This window comes from Cotesia glomerata, linkage group LG2 (assembly GCF_020080835.1).
Source record: "Cotesia glomerata isolate CgM1 linkage group LG2, MPM_Cglom_v2.3, whole genome shotgun sequence".
Taxonomy (NCBI): Eukaryota; Metazoa; Arthropoda; class Insecta; order Hymenoptera; family Braconidae; genus Cotesia; species Cotesia glomerata.
In genome coordinates this window covers 7,893,601-7,920,588 of record NC_058159.1, presented here as the reverse complement: position 1 = coordinate 7,920,588, position 26,988 = coordinate 7,893,601, and the positions used below count along the sequence as shown (strand labels likewise).

The window sequence follows — 26,988 nt, the reverse complement described above, 5'->3', positions numbered from 1 at the left end:
TCGAGATATAATGATGTGAAATATTATTTATTGACAAATTTCAATATGTCATTTTTATAATAAATAGTGATCTGGCACCGTTGTGCGTACCGCTATCTCGATTTTTGTAGCATAGAGGGCAGGAATTTTGAATTTTATACAGTAAATGCCGCACACAAAAAAGAAAAATGTAGAAACTACATTATAAATAATAATAAATTTCGCTTCAAGTTTAAAACTAGAAAAATTGCAATTCGAAATAACATTTTTATAACACAAACTTTGAATGTTGATTTTCACAGCTTTCAATGTAAAATTTTACAATGTAATTCTTACAAGATCTGTAAAAATTACAATCTGTAATTTTTCCAGTTTTTTATATGAAGTGCCACGTTACATTATATAACATAATTTTTTCCTTTTCTTTTTTTCCGTGCAGGTCTACACAAGCTATAATATCTGTGTATTGTGGTTAAGACTTATAATATGTGATTGAGACTTCTAATTTCTGGCAATAGGATATGCTTTTACACTATCTCATGCTAAAATTACCTTAAAAGTTCTATGAGTTATAATCTAACAAGCCCTAAATACCTACAGTATATTACAGCTTATAGCTCAGTGTTTATGAAGACGTCATTATAAGCCCAAAGCTTGTTTGACAAGATCAGAGCGGACATGCCTGCGAGCTGTATCAGTTGGTTACTTGAATTAAATCAACAACTATCATTAATGCACGTGTAAATCCAGATTACCGTCTTTTGTTCTTCATCGATCTCCTAATTTTGGACGGACCTTTCGAGTGGTACATTATTACTTGTTTGTCAATGAACTTTCATGAAATTTGTTCACCGACTATAAAATGGAAATTTATCAAGAATATCTGTCCTTTTTTTCAGTTGTTTCGTTTTTTTTTTTCTGGTATTGATTTTGACGAAAACATGATATATGATAAAAAATCAAAGGATTTTGATGCACGTCACTAAAATTGTGCTCCGGATATTGACAGCTCACCATGGAATTTTTATTAAACCCTTTTCACCATTCTAGTTCGAAACATTGCTCTGCATATGACGTTGAAGGCATGGATACAAAATGCATCAGTAATTTCACAAACATCCTTCTATAAATAACATTAATTGCGTTGTATACGACAGCGGTTGACTTTTTTTTTTTATTAATTGAGTATGACTGTATTACTTTAGAGTACTGCGGGTTTTATGAATTTCTTATTGTTTTTCTTATTCTATGTATCACTGTACTATAAATATTAATTACCATTAAAATTTATCTAATCTTTTAGTGACTCAGTCATTAATTATTCAAACAATATTTTAATTAAAATATTTCAATTGCAGCAAAAAGAATTTAAAAACATCCAACGATATTTGATTTTAAAAAATTAAAAACTTCTTTGTACAAGACTAGTCACCGAGTTTCTCCAAGATACGTTGCATTTATTAAGTTTCATCATGAGTAAAAAATTAAAACGTAGTTAAGCTGGTGAATAGAAAAGTTTATGAAAAATTTCTGATCTGAAAAGCATTTCGCATAATTAAACTTCACCGACAGAAATATAGGTCTATGCAATTTGCGATGGAGTAAGTAAAACAAAAAACTATGAAATTGATGAATGAAACTTAATGTCTTCACGGATGAAAAATATGACTCAGAAAATAAACAGCAGAATATATTTTCGTAAATTTCATGATCCATAAACAGCCGCGATTAAACGCTTTACAAGAACGTTCTTAGTTTCTCGTTATGACTCTACTCTACTCTTTATATTTATTGCTCCGAAACGTTTACACGCTTCACGGATTATGTAGCTTCCTCAAACACTTCTGTTTCCTCTAGCGGCTTAAGCTAAGTGTTTAAAGCCTATATTTAATAAAAATAAAAATTGTAAAACTAAAAATACTATTCATTGAGTATCAGGAGAAATGAGGCAATATTTTGATGTTTTTTTAAGCTCATCAATTTTTCTACTGTTTTATTTATTAGGGTAGGGCGGGGCGAGTTGATCACTTTTTGGTTCGACCTTCCATAACTTCAAGACAATGTATCGGATTTAATAAAGTCATATACTGTTAGGTTCGTAATTTAGTCTTCTTCAAAAGGTCTAGTGACACAAAAACGATCCGAGTCCAAATTTTCAAGTTATTCCCGGAAATACGCGAGCGCTCCAAATTACTCAACGTGCCCCACTAGTGAGGCTAGTTGAGCATGGGTATGAGGCTAGTTGAGCATGGGTATGAGGCTAGTTGAGCATGGGTATGAGGCTAGTTGTGCAATGGCTAAAATAGACGGAATGACTTTATAGAATGCTATGAAAACAAAATAAAATTGTAATTAACAAGCAAATATTTAATTTATTATTATTCTACATACGTATAATTATGATTATAATAATAATTATAAACATAACAATATTAATTATAATTATGTTATATATTTATTAATATAATATCAATATGAGTTATTTTAATTTTTACACATTATATTAAATCATCACATGTACAAATCAATTGATACTTATTAATTTAATGAAGAAAAATTTGATTTTTCAATATTTGCATGCCTTAAGCGCGAAGCGCGCAGGTATGCTCTACTCTCGCCTAAAAATCGTGATTTCGATTAAAACGTGATTTTCATAATTTAAACGAAAAAAAAATATGGATAAAAAGCATATTGAAATAAATAATAGTAACTACAGAACACGTTAAAAAAAATTTCTTATCGATTAAATAAGATTTCTCAGAAAAAACTCGTTTTTCTGATGAATTAAATGGATAAGAGCGTGGTATTCACGGGAGCTATGGGCTTGATAACACCACAACTTTGTCAAAAATCACTTTCACGATTTAATTTTCTTTTTGTTTTATTCCTGAGGAAGTTTATCAAAACCCTTGTGAAAATTGCGTGTCAAAATAATTCCGTTTCGATACAGTTAATTTTTTTCGATTGTCAGTTCGGTGACTTTTTCTGCGATTTCGGCAGCCATATATATTATTTTTCATAAACAGAATTGAAATAACTATAAACAAGCAGAAACTATACATACATGGTGGTATAATTACTAACTGTTTTATCATCTGTTAAAATTTTTCTTTAGTTCGACCTACAGAGGGGATAATACTACTCGCGGGAAAATTCAAATTAAAAACGAATAATATTTGTTATGATCTAAATAATTTATGTATGACATGAGCGCTTAAATTAAGGCATGCTCATTTGGATTTTCCAAACTTGTATTGAAAATCTAGTAGGGCTGGTTTAACACGCAGTCAGCGCCTTGCTCAACTAGCCCCAATTGAGGCAACAAAATAAAAGTTAGGTTATAAAAGAATGATAAGAATTAAAAATAAACAATCATATATAATCGAAAGGGCAAACATTAAGTCATCTTTGAATACTTTCATGATGACGAAATAGCATTTTTAAGTGAGTGTAGGAGAAAAATTCTAAAGACCTGTTTTTTTTTTTGACGCAAAAAAAAAAAGAAAACGCTTTGTCAGTTAGTCTAAACATCGGACGGCAGTTGACTTTCGCGCGATGTGTTCTCCTTTCGTAACCCTTTCTTTTCACCATTGACACTTTTGTTGTAAGTTGCTTAGTTTTCGAGATATTTCGATTGCACAACTTGCCCCTACGATCAACTAGCCCCGCCCTACCCTATTAATATTTTTTATCAAAACTTTTTTCTATTGGTTCATGGAAAATCAATGGTCCAAAATTTATAATTGCTGGTACTCGATATACTGTACATGGTCTTCTATATACAGAGCATATAATGGAAACATAAAATAGTAAGATATTTAACTATCTTTGATGGTAGTTTAGATAGCCTAAGTACAAAAGCATCAAGCGCGATACTGAAGACATTCGGGTTTGATTCCCGGTCTAGACTATCTACTGTATTATTTTGGTTTACTTGTAGACTTTCATCATGAATGCTCATATACGAACATTATGAGTCTAGTAGCGCTGGTTTAATTTCAGCCCTTTCTTATCTGTATAGAACTTTCGAAACTCATGATAAAAATAATTAAAAGGAAAAATATTTATGAAAAAAATAAGCAATCTGCAACTATGTTGCTGCTGAAAATTACAAATAGTAAATAAAAAAAAAACTTGGTTTAATCATTTTTCGATATTTTTAATCCCATATATAATTTGGGTACTTTTGGATTAATTTTGTAAAATAATATTGATCATTAGGATCACTAACCAATAACTTAATGGAACATGAGTTGGAATAAACCATGACTTTACGTCTTTTCTGATGGTGCCAAATTTAATTATAGAAACCAATTTTACAATATATTTTATAATATTATAAGTTATACATGTCACAAATTTTTTTTTTTCTTCGATTATACGGATTAATATTTGAAATAAAAATACATTAATATGCACAAAACAAAATAGATAAATAAATTACTTTTATCTAGTAGGAAATACTAGTAGGAACTTTGAATTTATTCAGAACTGTTCTGAAAACTTATTATAGTGAATTAACTATAAATGAAAAAGATATAAAACATTAAAAAGGCATAAATCCAGGTCAAAACCTTTTTAATGATCCTAAATTCAATTTAAAAACCCCATTTTATTTCATGAATATACCGGAGACAACATTTTTCTCACTCTTAATTATACACATTATGTATCCTTTGAAAAAAAAATTCTTCTAATGAAATTTTAATTTCGTATTGTAATCTTGTAACTGATCAATAACTAAACATATAAATTAGCAACGAAAATACATTTTTCCCCGATATTGGATTTAATTATTATTATAACTAAGTAATGATTGATAAGTATAATTAGTTAGTTATATTACTTTTCGTATTAATATTGTTGGATTAGGTTGAGATATAAGATATAAGTTATTATTATTACGAGTTTTGTCACGAGTCATTGTTTGTTGATCTTAGTACTTCCCCACTATGTTCGATTTATCTTGCATATCTGGTTTAAGACAAAAACGGGAAAAATTCTGAGACGAATTTATTAAGTGATCAATTTTAATGAAATAATCAATATGATGGAAATTTACAATATCGAGTACTTTCACATAAATCAAGCACATATAAAATTCATTAGTTGAAAAACTTTTATAAAAAGTGGAAATATAATCAAAAATTCTTTTAAATTTAAAATTTCCATTCGACATTTCGACGGTCTAATTAGCAATTTGTCTAACTCTTTATTTTTTAGAGGGTGATTTTTTAACATTTTGATATAGCCATAATCGAATTATAAATTATTTGAATAATTCAAACCTAAATATTATATCTCTATTAGATAATGATGACATTACATGATTTTTTAAAGTGATAATAAATTTTTAACTAATTGTTTTTTTCGTACAAATAGAAGATGGAGTTAGACAATTTGCTAATTAAAACGTCGATTTTTAAATGTTATCAATTTGATCATTATTGGCGCAGAGTCATAAGAGAAATTCTAATTTTATATTAAAAGTCAATCTCGAACTCATAAAAAATATGTTAATTAAATTCTTTATAATAAATTCTAACTAATGAAGAAAACTCAATGTAATAAGATCAAAATAAGTTAATTATCACAGTATTAATAATTGAATATGAAAATCATTTCATATTAAACAAAATAAAAAAAAGTTGATTTAACAAAAAGAAAATTAAATTTAATAAACCAAACAATGGCAAACTAAAACATACGAATTAATCGAAAAAATATAACCTGTCAAGTCCAATATTGAAATTATAAATGGGAATCGAGAATAAAAGAGAATTAAGGACCAGATATTGTAATAAAGTGATGGGAAAATGAATATCGAAGTACAATTTCGTTAAGTAAATACAAGATCGACCGAGCGTGGACACGTCTGAGTTTCATTAGCGAAAACGGTGGCTACGAAAATTGAAAAAAAAAAAATGTATCTATAATATAAGCTTGTTAAAAAATCGGAAACAGGAATGAGTGAAAACTTTACGATTTAATTTTTTGTGATTAATAAAACCATCGAAAAAAAGTAGAGGGTTATAAATTAAATACAGATTCGTTTTTTAAATATTCATTTGAACACTCATCGTACTATTTATTATGTATGAGTTTAATCTAGTATACTCGAGTTAACAAAAACAAAATATTAATGAAATGATATAAAATATCATAAATAATAAATACGCTTATGCTTCTTTTACTCACATCTTTCTTCTTTAAAAAAATTCACTTCTACTCATTCATAATGCAAAAGCTAAAAATGCTCGATGAGAAATAGCGAGCTACTACAGCCTCTTTTAGCAACTTTTTTTGCACTTTTAATTTTCCTTGAACTTTTTAAGAAGGGAAAAACTGTTTTTTCCCAATATAAATCCCGCGAATTCGAGGTTGGTTGTTATTAAATACTTAAACTAAACAGAATACTTCAAACATGAAATATAATGAAAACTGTTAACATCGATATTTAAATTATTTTCAAGACATCTGTTGTTACAGCCAAATTATACGGCTGGTTGGCAGCATCGCAAAAAACATCAATCTGAATTGGGATACAGAAATACATGCTGCAGGACCCTCGCAGACATCGATCGGCAAGTTTCACTTGTCTCCCTTCCTCGAATTACATAACGCCTGCAACTGCAACTAATGTACGACAGAGAACACTATAACTATTATATATACTCCATGTATGAATCATGAGTCATACTCTTTGTCCCTTATATATAGTGAGAAGTGATCTCGTCTAATAATCTCTAGAGGGGTTCGAGCAGTAGAACAAACTTGTTTTAACAGACCGAAGAAATTCTGCTAAAGATCTAAATAATTACTTTGAATTTTATTTAAATAATCGAAAATTACCACAAAAGCTATATTATCCGAAAAATAATTTTTGAAGAAAATTTTCTCTTGCTTTGAGGATAATATTTTTTAAAAAATTTTATATTAACGAAGAACTTCATTTTTTTTTAACGAAATACAAAACTTTTCTTCCAAGAATTTCTTTCTCTTATATCAAGAAAGACAGTCACATTGGTTCAATATATTATCGACTTGTTTGAAGGATTTTGCTAATACCAAAAAATTTTCAAACTTATTCTAATTCTTATATCCCGTAAAAAAATTTTGTGTTATGAAAATCTCAGGACATATGAGGTGAAGAAAATTATTCTAGATTGAAGAAATCAACTATACTGACCAAAGGCATTATACTTTTGAATAATTAACAATGGTTATCATCTGAAGGTACAAATCTCTCAATCCAAGAATCCAAAAACCAAGGAAATAAGTTTTTGAACCCATTTTCTGCAATATAATTTTTTCAATTTAACATTATTACTCCTTAATAAAGTTATTTTTTTCATCAATGTGCATATAATTGTGTGCAATACTCATCTACGATTCCTAAAGTTCCTAAACTACCTCCCAAAAATTATTCAATGATAAATAAGGTAGATTTCTTTTGAATGTTTTTTACAGTGTTGACCTGTGAAGGTTTTATTTAACTTACAATTTTTCGAAAAACTCCATTATTTATCAAAATTTAACTAAAAATATGATTGATCTTACAATTAAAATAACAAATTGAATAACTAATCGATCAAGAAAGGAAACTTGGATCTGCAAATTTTAAAGTTTTATGAAACTTTCTATGAATTAAATAGAGTTCGCCATGATACGGCATGTAGCTGTGGAAATCCAGCTCCGTTGAGTTCAATAACTTTCTTACAACAAATCAGAAGAGGGTTCAATGATTCTGGTACATATAACACACAAGTCTTGATCGACAATAGCACATGTTTGTTTTCCTCATTGCAGAAAAGACAAAACTTGTAGAGTTTTTTTGTTTATTAACTTAATAGTACTTTTACTTTTACTTTTTTATTTTCTATTTCCTCAATATTTAACTTTCCACGCCCTCTTACTCCATTTATTAACTTGTCTTTCTTTTTCCATCACTGAATTTTTTCCGATAGAGCCCGATCGAATCGTCGTTATCGTCCGGAGATCACGTTTTTTTGTATTGAAGACCCTGTAGCTTCAGAGAATGGACAAATTTCACTTTTCTCCGCAATAACGGCACGTAATTCGTTTTACGGTGTAGCGTGCATGTCTTCTATGGCCAACAGCCGGCGCGAACATTGATCTTATCACAGAGGTGTGTGATTTTTCTGAAGTTGACTAATGATACATATTTATAACAGTACCCGTGATTACATTAGAGAAGAATTTTAACAAAGTAAAAGCAATCTACAATTAATGAGACAAAATTCTACATTGCTATTCAAAAATTTAGTTTTATTACATAATTCATAAAAAAATGAATCAGCTCCTAAATTGAACCTCCATGAAAATAATTCATGTTAAAGATAATATTGAAATATTTATCATATATATAGTCAAAGAAATATAGAAAATAAATTAATAATACATAAAACTATATAAACTTTTTTCATCGGAGAAGCTTCATGGAAAATTAATGCAAACATTTTCATGCAGAAAATACTTTCAAGTAGAAATAAATTCAATTTTCATTTAAAACTAACTTTTAATAACTTCTCTATTCTCTAGTTACAATTAAAGATTTAAAGAAATTTAAATAAAAATCATGGGAGTTAAAAGTGATTGAAATTTATTTTTTTTTTTTTATTTTACGCAATATTTCAATTAAAAACTTAAAATAATAATAATGACTGTTATAAAAAACTACGTAATATTTTTTATAAATTATTTGTATTTTTTGTTTACATAAACTCCAATAGTTGCTTTTCTATCATACAAGCAATTATCGATAGCATACATGTTAGCCTTTAAATACGTAACTTATAATTGGCTATTGTGTATAGAACAGTTCTTATCATTTTAACTCATTATTAGCCTAACTGCAAAGAGCCTCGAAACGTGTTTTCTAAACTTTAATATCCCTGAAAAAATTTTCCGATATGACCTAATATGCGCATCATAATTTTTTGACATAAACATATATTTTGATATGGCCAATTTGTACACTCCGCGACAATAGTATAACCCACCCCTCTAACTTTTTTATATTTACTGTAAAACTAAATACAAGTAAATAAATTCCTAACGCACCAGCATTGTTTACTTGATTCTAGTACTATTGTGTATATATATATATATATATATATATATATATATAGCATATATATAGCAGCAAGCAGTTATATATATATATATATATATATATATATATATATAGCATATATAGGGCTATATATATATATATATATATATATATATATATATATATACTCACTATATGCTATATATATATATATATATATATATATATATATATATATATATATATATATATATATAGTTACGTTCCGATGCTGCTTTGTTATGCAGCGGCGAAGTTATTGGTTTGATAGCGCGACAAAAGTATAACCCATTCGTCTCATTGGCTCAAGTAGTTCGGTGCACTGAACATGTCAATTCATGTTTATACTTGTTTCGTGTAACTCGTAAGTTCTTACGCATAAATAAATTGTTTAAGTTAATATTTGTCCATTTTTTATTTAAATGCCACGGGGAAAATACTTAAACGAAACTGAAATTGTTATAATTAAAAAATTGCATTCTGAAAATTATTCTAACGCCAAAATTGCAAAAATCATCAACAGAAATCATCGTTTTGTGCGAAATTTTTTAAAAGATCCCAAGAACTATGACAAGAAAAAACGGACAGTTCGATCAAGAGCAACTACACCACGAGAAAGAAGGTCAATTCTAAGAGTTGCGTCCAATTCTACGCTTACCACCAGGCAAATCGCAGCGGAGGCTGGTGTTAGTACTAACTTAAGAAATATTCAACGTATTATACGTGAGTGTGAACATTTAAAACGTAAGAAATTACCAAAAAAACCGCCGTTGTCTGCTAAACATAAACTAGTTAGATTACAATTTGCAAAAGATCACGTTCAATGGAAAAAAAAAGTGGCGAAAAGTTATTTTTTCTGATGAAAAGAAGTTTAATTTGGATGGACCTGATGGTTTTAATTACTATTTTCACGATTTAAGAAAAGATAATTTTATATTGAGCCGTCAGCAAGCCGGAGGTGGTAGTGTAATGGTATGGTCTGGCATTGGATACTCAGGTAAAATGGATATTAAGTTCTGTTCTGGAAAAATAACTAGTAAACAATATATAGAAGTAATAAACGAGCAAATTAACTCTCACGCAATGCGAATTGATGGTCCTAATTTCATTTTTCAACAAGATAATGCCAGTATCCATCGAGCATAGGTAGTTAGAGACTACTTTAGTGAAAAAAATATTTAAGTTCTTGAATGGCCAGCATATTCTCCTGACTTGAACATAATTGAAAATTGTTGAGGAAATTTATAACGAGCTGTCTATCGTGGATCAAGACAATTTACTTCTGTTGAAGAGTTAAAGAAGGTGATAGTTGACGAGTGACAAAATATAAATCAAGACATAATTAAAAAGCTATATGACAGTTTACCGGACCGAATGATTGAGGTGATAAGTAAAAGTGGTGGATCTACTAAATATTAGATTACATGAATGATTATTGTTTCTTATATTTTTCTCGAATTTTTATTTAAATTTCATTACCTGGGTTATATTTTTGTCGCACTGAAAAACCCAATATCAATTGTATTTGGTTAATTATGCATTTAATAAATAATGTATTGATAGTATAATAAACTTACTAACACCCAAATTTTGTGTATTAGTAATATATTAATATAACTATAATTCTTTATCAGATATGAAAAAATTAGAGGGGTGGGTTATACTTTTGTCGCAGAGTGTGTCTTGATTTAAATAATTTTCACATCAGGATATATTAGGCTATTTATGACCATGTCAGGATATATCAATCCTGATAGAGTTATATATCGAGGGTTTTCTAACGCAACCACGTATCTCGATTTTTGAAGATGAAAGGGTTCAACAGAAAAATTAATAATTAATTATAAATGTGTAACTGAAAAAAAATATTAACCAGATTCATAATAAATACGATAGTATCTTTAGAAAATACAATTGATAAATATTGTTTTTAGATGAATATTAATTTTTTATAAACCATTTTTCACCTCACCTCTGAAATTGTCATTTTGGAGATACGAGGTTGCGTTAGAAAACCATCGATATGTCCTGATATAACCAGCTTCCATATCAAGACATGCATAGTCTTATCAAAAAATTTTATATACGCATATCAGGCAAATTCAGAAATTTTTTTCACGGAATATTACAATAATAATCAGTACTTTCATACCACCATCTACCTTTCGTTAAAGTCACATCCATAGAGTAATATCGAAATACGAGAATGTGACTGTAATACTAAAATTTTCAGTCGGATCTTCACTCTCCTGATTTACATGCAGGAACCACCAGCGCATAAAATCATGCTATGCTGCACTTGCAGCTTCTGGTCTCGACGCATTTAAAAATTTTACCAAGTCTAGCAAATTTGTTGACCATTAAAAACCGTAATTATTTTTCCCTCACTATTATTTTAATCGAAAAATGAATAATTTGTGTTTAACTGGGATACAGATGTCGTTAATCTGTTTTATCACTCAGATGATAGTGCCCGCCTGCTGCTAAATTACCACAAAGTACTTCCTAAAGTGAGTATAATTATTATGTGACATAAAATTTGGTACAGCCACAAGCGATAGTCTTTTACGATACACATCAAGTCCCTTCGGTATGCCTCTGATAGCCTATGTTACTTATATTATGACCATGTAAAAGCGTCTCTTGCCATACCATTCAGTATTGAAAGCCGAATATCTGCTCAATCCGTAATCCAAAGTCTATGGAAGTATTTGCTAAAAAGTAAATGCCGAATTTATTGATCGTAAATAGCGTAAGAGGTTTTGCCGTCACATACAATTCTAATGCCTTCCGAATGCTCATTTTTTTAAAAAACTAATAAATTATCAGCAAGTACTGAGTCTATAAACAATATATATTTATTTCACAATTTTTAGTATAAATAAAAAATAAAAAATGTTTGATTGGAATATTTTATGTGATTAAAAAGAGGCAATATTGACTAGTGTATGTTTCAACCGAAAGATAAGTTATTATTTCTATCTTAATTATTCTAGTCAGTGCACTAACATAAAAATAAATAAGTATTTCATTGTCATCGCTCTTTGATACGTCTATAAATTCTCAAATTAATCAGACGTTTTAAACTTGATGAAAATCACGTTAAAAAATTCTGTTTTATAAATACATAGATAAATTCAGGTCAAGTTAATAAAATCGTCTTAAAAAGAAGCATGTTGATAAAAAATAATTGAAAAATTAATAGATTTTTTTTTTTTGCAAATGGAATAACTGGAAAAATTTTGGAGAGGTAACTGAAATTGATTTTAATACACTGATAGAAGGATTTCTTAGCATTTAAGAAGATTTCTTTGTATTTAAGAAATCATTTCTTAAACATCATTTCTTAGCATTTAAAAAATATTTCTTCGTATTTAAGAAATATTTTTTTGTATTTAAGAAATATTTCTTTTTATTTAAGAAATATTTCTTAGTATTAATATTTCTTAGTATTTAAGAAATATTTCTTAAATACTAAGAAATATTTTTTAAATACTAAGAAATGATGTTTAAGAAATTATTTCTTAAATACAAAGAAATCTTTTTAAATACTAAGAAATCCTTCTATCAGTGTAATCAATAAAGGACAAAAAAATAAACTTTTTTCACGCAAAAAATAGACCTATTACATATAATTTAAAAAAATAATAAATTTAAAGTCTTAATTTATCCGGAAATTTTTTTTTATTTTGATTATACACTTGGGTACATTTTTATTTTACGCTTTATTATCAATTATTATTATTTTTTAAGAATTCAGAAGCGTATCGATAACTTTTACATTTATTGACACATTCCTGTTGGTGAACCTTCAACACATGTATAACCATCACAACAGTTGTAACCCAAGGCGGGCTTACACTAAAACTAATAAAAGAAAATATAAATAATTTTAAAATATAATAATTTTGCTTACTTTTGCATTCAATAAAAAAATTTGTACACTTACACCAACACCTTTGGGCATGCAACCATCTTGGGCCATTCCTACAGACACAAGAGCGATTAATAAAATCAGTAATATGAATTTCAACATTTTCCTCGCTGATAGAATGATTACTTGCTTGTGAGTTGTAACGTCGAACAAAGTTCTCGCCTTAAGAACATGTAGGACAGAGAATATTCAAATTTTGGACAAAATACTGAGACGCTTTTTGACCAAGTAATTTTTGAACAAAAAATTATTAAACTTGGCCGGAGTATGTTAATAATAGTCCTTCGTAAATTGATTCTTCTATTTTTAAATTTAATCATTGAAAAAAAATAACAAAATGATAAATAAATAGGTAGAGCTCGCGCGTAAAACTGCCTTATCTCCGGGCCCATCATATATTTAAGTAAATAAACTTTACTATAAAGAAATTACTCATAAACTCACAACCAATATAATCTTTGAGATTGATTTAATTTTTTGGTTAATATTTACTTTAGTTTAGATTACTTATAAGACAGAATTATTAAAATGCAACTAAGTTTGAATAGAAAACTAATTATCAAAAAAAAATTTAATTTACTATAGTAAATAAACTATAGTTTAATTTTTTTGAACAGTGTTGAGAGTATTGACAGTCAGCCTGATAATCTTCAGTGCATTTTATGTGTTTCAAATAAACAATCCGATATATTCAATTGGCATTTGTTATCACTAGTTCAAACTGAATTACCGACAACAGACTGTATTACATGCTCTCAATGTTACTTTCCTCAAAGAGCAAACTGGTAGTAAGTTCAAATTATAACAACTGTTGTATAAATATTGTGCAATGTTAGATTACGCCTTCTGAGGCTAACATGTATGCTATTGATAATTGTCTGTATTGTAAAAACCGAACACATATTACAATTCAGGTCAACAAAAAGTATAATTATTTTTTTTAATTAAATTTTACTATATAGACAAATCATTTAGACCTAGTTTAATAAAATTAAATAGTTTGAATATCTTTACTATGTAAGATCAATAATCGGAGTATTATTTCGAAATTCACACGACTATTCATCTCGAATACCAGATATATTACATTTAATTATTTAAATAAAAGTATGCTAAATCGATAGGACTTATTATTCTACTACGCGTATTGCTTATAATTTTATTTTTATTTATAAATAAATAAAAAAAATTAACTTGATTTAGAAGAAAAAATCTTGAGCTCAAGTCAATTTTAAAGAATTTAATCATATTGAATCAAGTAGAAAAATTTATAAATTAAGGGAAATTTGTTTAAGGGGGGAAATACGTGTACAGGTTCAAAAAAATTCAAGTGTTTTTTTATAAATCGCTTGTAAAACTATTCAAAAATATAGATTTAAAATTTCAAGTCAAAATTCCTATTCGTTCAAAAGTTATAACCGATTTAGTAATTATTTTAATACTATTTTACATTAACTTTTTCTGTCACTTTTTTTTCAAACGCGTTTTTCTCGAAACGAGTTTTTTCCAAACTGTGTGCAGTCTAGCTGAAAGAGTTTTAAACCAATCATCTTGCGATATGGCTTATAGTTTTTTTTATACAATTACCTTGAATATGAACCTCAATCAGAAGCGATATTTTTATTTAAACTATTTTTTTTTTAATAAACAATGTATGAAAAAGTGGTAAAAAATCACGACTTAATTTCACAGCCCTCTAAAAAATGCAAATTTTTACTTTTTTTTTTTTTGGAATTGAGGTTCATATAGAAGATACACATATAAATGAAGTAATTTTTCTGTGTCATTGATTTCAAATAAAAATTGTGGCTTCCATACTACACACAGACTGCTAAATCGGATGACAACCTACGATGTGTATCAGCTGATATCTCCGCTATTTGTTAACTTATATTGTTGTTTAACACAAAAAAATACTCATAAATATATGTACAAAATAACCTGATAGTTTTAATAAATAATATTAATTTGTCATACCTTAAAAAAATTAATGAAAATCAGCATGAAAACGGCCTTCTACACGTATTTCCCCCCTTAAACCAAAAATAAATTTTTAGTTCAAGAACTTTTTCATTTGATTAAAGATAATCAAACTTTTCAAAATGACATTCTTGGATCAAAATTTTTTTCTTAAATCAAGTTAATTTTATCAGTGTAGTAAAAATTACTATTTTCTGTTAGTATTTTATAAAAAAATCCGCTTAAGTAATAATTAATATCTAAATTTATGAATTGTTTCAATTCCATTACAAGTATCTCCAAATTAAGTCCCATTATACCCACGGTTACTTTAGTTTATCAATTAATTTTGAAAAATTGAAAGTTAAAAAAGTGTTTCCTTAAAAACCGATAATACTTCAGTCATAAATGTTATTTTTATAGCACAGTATACACGTATTTTATTAAAAGACTGATAATTGTCCAACAACATGTGAAGCATCGCTCAATTTGACCTTGATGTGTCCGATTAAACAACTTAATACGAATTAAAATGAAATAAAAAAAGTCAAAAACATTTGAAACGTCAGCAATTGTCTAAAAATGTAAGTACTGATCAACCTTTTGACTATACAGAAAAATAATGACAAAATCCTCTCAAAGAAAAACTGTCAGCACTTGAATAGGAGACAGCAAGACAATGAACAGTTATAAAGAGGATCACGTTAAAGAAGAGAAAGTTCGACAACTATTTTTAATAACAATCAAAATAAGGAAAAGTCAAGTCCAGCCGAATATAGTTAACGTGAACTTCCATAAATATATATATTACATCATTTTAAAAATGTTAACAAATCAGCGTACACACTCAACACACTTGTAATGTATAAAATAAATTCACTTCATTCGTTTTGAGATTACTAGATATATCTCTATAGAGACTAGCACCTCATTTAAAAACAGTACAACTCTTGATAAAATCTCGATTTATTGCGCGCTTAAGTGTTTTAAAGATTTATAGTGATAGTATAATATTTGAATGGCAAATTTTATTTTATAAAAATCTATGAGAATATTTTACTCTTAACAATACTTCAACGACAATTTTCGCCGTTGGTAAAATGAGAAAAGTTTTGCGTTTTGTAGAAATAATATATTTTTTAACTTAAAAACAATCTCGTGTGACAAAGCTGTAAAAGAGTGCAACTAAGTGAACTAAATCAGAGTAATTAACTTGTATGAACTAAATGGAGTTAAATTGAAATTACAATTTACAATAAGTTAATGAGTTTGCAACATAATTAAATTTAGTTCATTAATTAACCCAATCAATAATATAACGCATTGCTTTGAATTTATTAGGAATTTAATCTTCCAAAACGCAGTTACGAAATTTCAATTTACTTTAGAAAAGTTGTAAAAAAATTCCGAAGGAATTATGAACGCTTTACTTATAAAAATAATATTCGGATGGATATTTAAAAAGGCTTTCGTGAAAACGGCAAGCGGTGAAATATTAATTGAAGTTAATGGGCTTGTAGAGTTTTTCAATTAAATGAGCAAATTTTTCTCATGAAGAAGTAATTAATTTGGCGTATGCCTCACTTGTATTGTTTTTATTGTAGGGATTAATTAAATTTAAAAAAGAAAAACACTGAAGTGTAAAACAAAAAAGCTATTGTAAATAATTATTTAACCCTAAGCCTACGAATTTTTCGTTATCCATGTGCAAAGATTTATTGTTTTGACGCTCCAAAAAAATTCGTTACACAAATAATATACTATCAAAAAATACTGACTGTCCAGATGCAGCTCAAAACAAGGATGTAGAATTTTTAATGAATAAAAATTATACATTAACTATCGAATTGATTGAATGTTACTCTTCAAATAAAAATTAACAACCGATTAAAATTCTGCCCCTACAAAAAATTAATAGTATTGAAAATGAAAAATATTTTCATTAAGAATGTCAATTTAATAGTTCATAAAAAATTCTATTTTTGCAAGAATAAATTCAATAATAAATAAAAACTTTTTACTCTAAAAAATTAAATTCGATGACTAAATGAAAATGCTAATTCATTATGTTCTGTGTAAACATGTTATGCAATATTCATAATTTTGCTCAATAACAGATAAATTCAAAAATAATAAAAATGCTTTTTGGCAGAATGTCAAATTTGTACAATTTTTTCGATAATTTTTCATCATCACGTTCCCTAAATAAAATATTAAATGAATACCGGTCTGGTTTAAAAAATTACAACCGAATAAAAAGCTATTCGACAGCCGCAATGAAAATATAGATAACTTCCATCTAGAACAATAGAAAGACATGAAAATTAAAGTTTACTTAACAAGCTTTTAAGTTAAATTCACAGAAATTCGATAAGTTATCATTATCACATTCAAAAGTTATTTCAAGAAAACCCTAATACAAAATTATTATTTTAAAAGTTTTTAAATTCTGCCATTTATAACTTACTAAACCGATTAAGATCTTATTTAAACTTGACCTTAGTATTTATCTACACTGAGAAAACAATTCATTTAAATGAAATGAGGCTCGTTAACTATAAATAAATCTCTTATTTAAATATCACCAGAAATATTTATTTGATACAAATAAATTTATTTATTTGAGACAAAGTTATAGTATATTTGAATGAAATCCAGATTTGTTTATAGTTAACAAATATTTCTTTGGTGCTAACAATCGTATATTTCAACCAAATCAGATTTGTTAACTATAAATAAATGGTATGTTTGAATATACTCAAAGCAATGATTTTTAGTTTTAGGTTAGGAAAGTTGTAAAAGTGGTCATATCGAACGTTTGGGGTAAAATGGGCACTTCTTTTGGAATTATTAATTATACTGAAATGAACAATGACAATAAAGTTAGCCGACATCTAAAAATTTTTAGAATTTTTTTTATTGAAAAAAATTTTACAAAAAATTTTTTAATTTCGTTTGTAAAAATTCGAAAAACTGTAAGTGCAATTAAAAGAAATATTATTTAGTTCTAATTTAACACATTAAGCAAAATAAAAAAATAAAAAATGTCGACTAACTTTATTATTATAAATTAACAGACATCTGTAAATTTTTTGGACTTTTATAACAATAAAATTATTATGAAAAAATTTTAATTAAAAAATTTTACATGTTAAAATTAATAAAAATTATAAGTGAAAATTTTTAGAAGCATTTTTTTATTGTAATTAAGATCAATAGGTCAATTGATATTATAATGAAATAAATATAAAAGAAATAGTGGATGGTCACAAAAAAAGTCAAATGTAAACAGTACTCTTACATTCAAAAATAGCGACACCAAGCGTAATTTACTTGAAGCGAGATTTGTTAATAGTTAACAAATCTTTATTTGAATGAAATAAATGAGTCGATTCAATTAAATAAACCAAAACGAAGTAGTATTTGATTCAAAGTAATATATATTCAAATAAAAGAAATTTGTTAACATTAAATAAATATTTTTGATTCATTTCAAATAAATCTGTGCATTTGAGTCAAACAAACCGTTTTCTCAGTGTATAGAATACTTATTCTATGTACTTACACTGAAAAAAAAATTTTTTTCCACCTAGAATACTCAATTTTTTACTCGAGTTTTCTTGATTTAAAAAAACTGGTATTCTTAACTTTAAAATACCACGTTTTATTATAAGGCTAGTTTTTTGACCATGAGAAAACTGTATTCTTATAGTTAAAAAACTTTCGTATTTTAATCATAAGAATACCAATTTTTTATCCATAAGGAAACATTTCCTTGGTAAAAAAAAAAAAACTTTTTTTTCAGTGTATGTTAAGTTTTGATAAAATCCCTTAATAATTTTAAACGCTATTGTCATAGCAAGCCGCGTTCTATTATATAAATAAATGCATAAACTTTTGAACCAATTGTCTTTTGTGAATCAGCTCGACAAAATGAGTCGAAAAATTACAAAATTATTCGAAAGTTGCATCATAAGGATAAATTTAATAGTTAGATTTCTACAAAATCTCCTAAAAAAAAAAATAATAATAATAATAATAATAATAATAATAATAATAATGCAAGTTCATATATTTCGACCTAACCATAATTGATATTTGATTTTGTTAGATTACTTTATGTAACTTTTTATTATTGCAATTAGCTCACTATCAATGTACATCAGCAAAGTTTTTTACAACTTTACAAACACTAGAACTATATAAAAGTATAATAATGATCAATACTAAAACAATAAGCATACCTATCTTCCCAGAAGATAATAAGTTTAAAAGTAGATAAAAAAATAAAATAAAATAAAATACAACTTTCATGAATGCTACAACAGAGTTTGTTTCATAATATAATTTGTGCAGAACAGTAAAAGTTGTCATGACAGTTGAAAATGTATTATGCTTTTTTTGTTAAGAACAAAAGGCTCGAAGTTCTGTCCTACATTGTTGAAAACCTCTACTTTAACACCTGAGGTGAATAATTGCAAAGGCCTCTCATCAGTTGAGCTCAATGCTCAAGCACGACGAATAAGAAAGAGAATAAGGATAAGGCAATCACAATCACTATATATACCCCGTTAGACTCTACTATTATATGCAAAGTTTTTTTCAATGTGAGACCAAAAATAACTTTTAATTTATAGCAAGAATTGTCAACTTCACCCTCTCACTTGAATTTCTTATCACTCCTTATTTTCATGAAAATTTCGCATTGTTTTCTATTGAAGAATATCTAACATTTCTATCAAATCTTTCCATGTGTTACGTAATTTAACATAATTTACAAAATGAAAAGTTTCATAAAAAAATCACCTCAAAATTTTATCATTTTTTTCTTTGAATAATAATTTTAAAATATTTCAATATTGATTACAAAATCTAAAAACTTTGAACCGAAAAAATCATCACTTTTGCACGTGGACCAAGCTGCGGTTCAACACTTTTCATGCTCTCATTTCTTCACTCATTAATCACAATTAAATTAAAAAAATAAAATATCATTTAAAAATTCTTAGGAATGAAAAAATATATTTCGAATGTGAGTTGTGAATTTATAAACATTTTTTCAACTTTTAAACGAATGATTGAGAGTCAGGCAGGAGTGAAGATAATATTATTGGATGAAAAAGCAAAATGAATATTAATGACAGGCATTATTATTATGTCTGGTAAAATGACAGATGTTGATGTGTTTAAGCTGTCCAACAGCGATAGACAACCAGAGGAGAAAATAAGGGATGATTTGAGATAGATTATAATGTGAAATGTATATTCAAGAAGGACTCACCGTTTGTTGACAAGCTTTAGCTGTTGTCACTAACTTGGACGAGTGTTGTTGACTGTCTTCGCGAAAGCACAATGTGTAAATTACTATTGCACTAGTATAAAAATGAAAATGACGTCAAAAACGCGGCTGTGCCGCTCGAATTGTCGGTGTAGACTGCAGAAAAGCCCGCAGATTCATTCTTAGAGCTAGGGGAGACTGCATGACATCATCACCAGCCAATACGAGCCCCTGACAAAAACGCATGCGTTGGCTTCTCCTTAAACGTACGGCAGCTAGGACTCGACGATATATCGCAATCGATTGTTCGCGGAACGACTATGCGCTGTAGTTGCACCCTGGCGGAGAGTTTCTGTAATCTCAAAAGAGCCGGCGGGAAAAGCCCCTCTTTCACATTTACACCAACCTTCCATCATTCTCTTTCAATACCTTACTAATTGATAAATTCAATTACTAAGCGGATTCGAGCTATTTTATTTTTTTTTTTTTTCTGTTACTTTATTCATTTTTACCGCGGAAAATTTATTCAACAGTTACTATATGTTTTATTCTGTACCTTACAAATTATCGTTTTAATTAATGTGGTAATGATGATGATTAATACTCTTATTGATTTATTTATTTATTTATTTATTTATTCATTTGCGTTTGAAATATTTCATAAATTTTATCTTTTTGTAAGAAGCCGTTTACTGGAGTATTTTTCAAATAAATGAGATCATATGTTTGCTGAGTAGACCTTATGTATCCCTCAAGTTTGCGTACATGATATTAAATATTCACGCGTACACATTTGGCAAGATACGCGATTATTTGTTTAAGAAATAAACCACATACAAAAGGGAAGGTAGTAAATTAATTAATTATTTAATTACTGAATTGGTGAAATTAAAGAAACTGAGAATTGAATCAATTAAAAACGTCTGATGAATTAATAATGGTGGAAAAGAATTTTTGAAATATACAATTTATTGGAAAATTAATAGTTTTTTTAAATTAAAAATATATACCATTATTGAGTTATAAACCTTCGTATATTTTATTAATAAGAGCTTATGATTAAATTTTTTTTTTTCGGTAATCAATGTATTTATATGATCTAAAAAAGTAAATTTAACGAAAAATTTTTTCTCAAATTTAAACATTTTTTATTTAATCTTGTGAGTCACAAAACCTACTCAAATGACCTTAAGCGCGTATAAAAAAATTTATAGTATCTGTAATGCGAAATATTTAATATGTACAAAAGGGATCTGATAGAAATTTATTGTTATTATTTTTCATTTATAATTCATCTAATAATCATTTGTAAAAAGCAAAATTGAAAAGTAATTGTACAAAAATTAATTTATTAACAATCAATTAATTTTACTAAAAAAATACTTCAATAATTAATACAATAAATGTTTTAAAATTTTTTAAATGGTCATTTTTTTCATAGCATTTTATTTCTAAAAATAGCAAAAAATTTTGAGATTTTTACTTTCAGTATAAATAAAATATTGAAGCCAAACTTCGCATCATTAGTCATTATTGCACGCCTCACAAGCGAAGCGTTGAGGTTGTGCTCTACTCTCGACATTTCAAAAAAAGCAATTTTCTCGAAACTGAAATTAATTTTTTGTTATTTATATCGCACTTACAGATTAATATGAGTACACTTATATCAAGTCAAATAATTTGTCAAGCACATAAAATTTATTTCAATAACAATTTTTTTGTTTAACATAGTAAATAATAACATTAAACATAATCTTTTCTGGACGTCCGTGTATGGATGCGTGTATGTGGCAGGGAAATTGGTCGAAAAAATGATCGTACCGGAATAATTTTTTTTTTATTATCTAAAGTAACACACGACAGATTTTCTTAATTAATATGAGCGTCCAATTCACTGTCATTAAATTATTATTTAAAAAAAAACTAATTTATAACGGTGGATTTTATTGTATATCTATCTATACATTTTATTATAGTATTTTTTTTCCTCGCCTCAGAGTTATGGCGCCACTAACCATAGCAGAGTTATCTGTTTTTTATTATTTTGCTTTTTATCATTTATTTTAATCAATTTTATTGTGAAAAATGAGATTATGAGGCGTGCACTTTTGGATTTTCCAAACTTTTTTTAAATAATATTATTCGTAAATAATGGTGTAAGAAGATCCAATATTAATATTAAATTAACGGGAGACTGTTGGTTTAATTTACCGTCTGAAAATTTACGTTTTTTGCAGTTTTCTTTGATTATGATTGAGTAAAAAACAATTTTACTTGTAAATTTAGCTTGATTCAAGATGATGAAGCTCTTCAATAGATTTTCTTGATTCAAAAACTTTTCTTTTGAATTGAGTTAATTTTATTTTTCAGTATATTAATTAACATACAGTTAAAAATTTTAATTGTTTTCTATCGAAAAAAAATAAATAAATAAATTGTAAGCTCAAAAATATATAAATCAGACCATAGTTTGAGGTAAATATTTATTGATGTTATTTAATTAAGTAATGGTTGCAATCGGTGGTGTCACGTATGGTCAGCCGTCGAGTATTACTACTGAAATGCAACCGCTGTTTTAAATAATTGGCTGTTATTCAATGCTTCCATAAATAAAACAGAGAGCTAAAAATAAATTTTACGAAGGATAAATTAATATTTATACAGTATAAATAAATATAATAATTTACTATGATATCAAGGTCGGAAATAAATACATTTAATGATAAATTTTTATGACTACACATTTTTCTCGCAAATAATAAACAATATTTTTCAAGAAGTAATATGTATAGAGCAAAAAGTATCCGCACTTCCGATTTCCGATGCATTCATCTCAGAATAAAAGTTATTGTGTAATAATACAGTTATGAAAATATAAAAATAATAATAAATGTGATAACAATATATTGAAGTATAAAATAGTTAGAAAGTTTTTTATCAATGAATAAGTAACATTGAATTTCAAATGAACATTTTCTACTGGAGAAGAACTTGCCCGTCAGATGAGAAGAGCCAAGAAAAGTTTGATAAAAAAAAATTAGCCCTACCACTTTGCTTGGGTATCTTAAGCTTTTTTTGTTGTCTGTTTTTGCCGTAAACTAACTTGGTGAAATTTTAAAACTTAAGGCTTTGTATTCACAAGCGTATGATAATAACACAGAAAATAATGTCTTGTAACAGCAAACTTTACAAGTATACAAGTATTACCTTAGTGAAAGAGTAAATCCAAGAGATTTTCTAGGGACAAAATCGGAATAAGCCAACAGTTATGAAATAAAAAATAAAAAAATAGGTTTGAACTTTACCGGCGTACTATTTGCACGTACGTTTGATGTTTTTTATAAGAATATCTTTCACTTGACAAGAAATGGAACTCAACATTATTTTCATTTTTTTGCTGTAAAATGTTTTCGAATCATGAAAAAATTTTCACAAAGGCTTTGTTTTTTTGGACTGGCTTACTTTCTAAAAATCTAGCTATTTATTTCCATCGAGGAAAATTAAAAAAGTAATTTAATAATATGTAATTTCGATGAGATCTTCAAGATTGATTTAAAAATTTTTCTCATAAAAACAAAAGTTCACCCAAAAATCGGCTATTTATGCTAAAACGGTTCTGATTCAACAATTCACGACATTACACTGATTCTGCTGGGATTTACGACTCAGTCTTTTTTTAAGCCTCGTATACCTTAAGAAGTAGGCTGCATTTGAATTATGGTCAAATTATGCAGCATATTGCCAAGCTGCCAGCCTACTCATTCTTCCAGCGAACTTAAATATTTGCAAAGAAGGAAAAAGATTACCCCAATGATGAGCAGAGTTAAAAAGAGACTGGAAAGTGCTTTATCTTAAAATTAGTTTTAATATTAAAAATAGTGAATCAATCTTTAATCGTCAAACGGACTAGAGTGAACTCATTCAAGTGCTAGTCATTCATGTAATCATCGATCAACGGCTGGACGTCTTGATTACATTGTTTGAAATGCAATACAATTTCACGTGATGAAAATCCGAACAAAAACAGTTTCACTGTAAAAAAGTCGCACCAAGTCCACGTTCATAAGACTATTAGGAAAAAAAATTTTTTTTTTCTTTACAAAAAGATACAAAATAAAAAAATTAAAAAATCCGAGTAACCGATATGATTGTTTATGATTTTCGGAAATTAAAAAAAATTTTTTTGTAAATTTAAAAATTAAAAAAAAATTTTAGAACATATTTAGTGTGCGCGGTTGCAAAATATTTTACTTTTAATGAAATTCGTAAAATCTATTTACTAGGACTTTAAAAAAATTGAAATATACAATGACGCACACCAAGTACGTTCTAAAATTTTTTTTTAATTTTTAAATTTACAAAAAAATTTTTTTTAATTTCCGAAAATCATAAACAATCATATCGGTTACTCGGATTTTTTAATTTTTTTATTTTGTATCTTTTTGTAAAGAAAAAAAAAATTTTTTTTCCTAATAGTCTTATGAGCGTGGACTTGGTGCGACTTTTTACAGTGAAACTGTTTTTGTTCGTATTTTAGTATTTTTTGTAATTATAATTAAAATTTACAATTGATAACAACTTAAATCTCGTGTTGACTGCATTTTTACTGCAAACTATCCCTTAAAGCTACAGTTTATGTAGATGTAATTCCAGTGCACCCTGGCGGCCATAGATGCAAGCTATGAATCACTTTTACTGTAGTTGCGTGTCTATAGGAAGGATTACTACACATTTTTATTTTATCTAGTCTGTGGCGCTGATATTCCCCATCGAAAAAAAGTCAGGATCGAAATTTCTGGGCTTACTATAGTTTGTGCTGATAAAATTTAATAATTTTAAGTGAATTAAGTGTTATGATTGATTATAATTAATTAATATCAGTAAAATAAAGTATAAATTACTTTTATAATATATTATTTTGGAAAAAGGAGAACCATATAATTAAATAAAATTTTGCAACCTCGAAATACCGTTCTGCTTACAGTAAACACAGTCGGTAGTCTGGCGCTCCGTTTACAACGGATTTGAACGGAACTTGGCGCCAGATTCTACCGAATCTGTGGATACAAATTAATATTATTAATCGTATTTTGTAGACAGAAGTTTAAAAAGTTAGCGCTAAATCTCGAGCCAAGTCACTTGTTTCTTACTCTACTCAAAAGCTGATATTAAATTCAGTAAATATTTTTGTAAATTCTCAGCATATTATAACGCTAAAATAATAAGTAATTGAAGTTTAGAAAATTCATTTTAATCTTAAGAAATTATTTGTAAAAAAAAAACACAGAGCTTTGTTTTCAAAAATGTTTATTCTAAACTTTGATGTTCTTGATTTAAGAATATTTCACCTTCGATCGATAACTATAATCTTTAGTCGATTAGATCGAATTCTTTGACCAAGTAAATTTTTTTTGACTAAAAATACCAACTAACTAATTACACTATATAACTATTAATTATAAAATATTTGGCATGGCCAATCGATTTAAAAAACATAATCAAATTTATAAAAACTAAAAATCCTATGAAAGTATCAATAATAATCATTAATTTTAATTAAATAAAATATTTTTCTTGAATAAAGAATTATTCTTTTGAATTATAGATTTGGCCAGTAAATATTTTCAAGATTGATCAGCCGTGCCCATCCTTTTGCATTGAATCATTAATCCCGATCAAAGCAGCATTCATTGCAGATGCTTAATATCAACTCTCGGATTGTATAATTATTATATTATTGAATAGACAGAATTTTTATTGCAATAATTTAACATAATAATCATTACTATTCATTGACTTAATAACTCCATAACTTGATCAGAAAATCTCGAAAATAAAACACCCAAAAAATTTCTCTAAACCAAGTGATAGCCGTTCAGTAAAAAACCAAATTTTATTATCGTCGCATCAATTTAATTTGGGGTGAAAAATAGAATAACGAAGTGGCGATGACGAACGCTGAGCAATTTATCCATATAATACCTACCTATATAATAGTTTCACCTAAACAAAGATACGGTAAAATGCAAAAGACCGCAGTGTCATAGAGAATTTTATTGATTATTGATGAAGCATTTTCTCTGTCCTACGTTTACTTTGTACTTCATCTATTGCATTTTACAATAGAAAGTTCCAACAAAAACTATGTAACAATTTTAAATAAAGAAGTTTTTACTATTTTTGTATTGTTTTTGATAATTAAGTTTTAATAGAAATTTTACAATGCCTTTGTTGCTGAATAACCTAATATTATTACACGAGTTTATAATTAAAATCAATATAGTTGTCCTTCTGAAGGAAAAAACTAAATTATTACATAATAACAATATTTCATTATCAAAATATCATTATCTTCGTAGGTATGTCTTATTTCTTAAAGGTATTTTTCTATTTTACAGCTAGATCTCTTATAATTTAATATTAAACTTAAAAATTCAAGTACCATATTAAAATTTGTGTTTTCCTCTATTGACAGAAAATAGAAAAAAAATTTTTTTTTATTAAATAACATTCAATTGAAAAAGCTTTTTATAAAAAAATCCACTTCAGCTTTCGACAGCACATTTAGCTATATAACTGAAAGAATGGGGCTTGCAGGTACGGGTGTGTTGGCGCAATAAACGAAACGTGTGTGTCGACACACGAGTTCTAAAAACGCTATCTATCAAGTTCCTACATAAACACACATAACACCGGCACACAAAAAAAATTAAGTAGAATGTG

General features: G+C 27.4%; 1 protein-coding gene and 1 long non-coding RNA gene across 2 annotated transcripts in view; both read right to left on the bottom strand.

Moving 5' to 3' along the window:
* The window catches only part of LOC123259718, a 258,178-nt gene that overhangs the window by 133,020 nt on the left and 98,170 nt on the right, over positions 1-26,988 (bottom strand). The window lies entirely within an intron of this gene.
* Positions 12,768-13,887, bottom strand: LOC123259724. The gene is made up of 3 exons (XR_006508307.1): positions 13,778-13,887; positions 13,044-13,185; positions 12,768-12,955 (listed from the first exon to the last, which is right to left on the bottom strand). It is a non-coding gene; the product is annotated as an uncharacterized LOC123259724 (long non-coding RNA).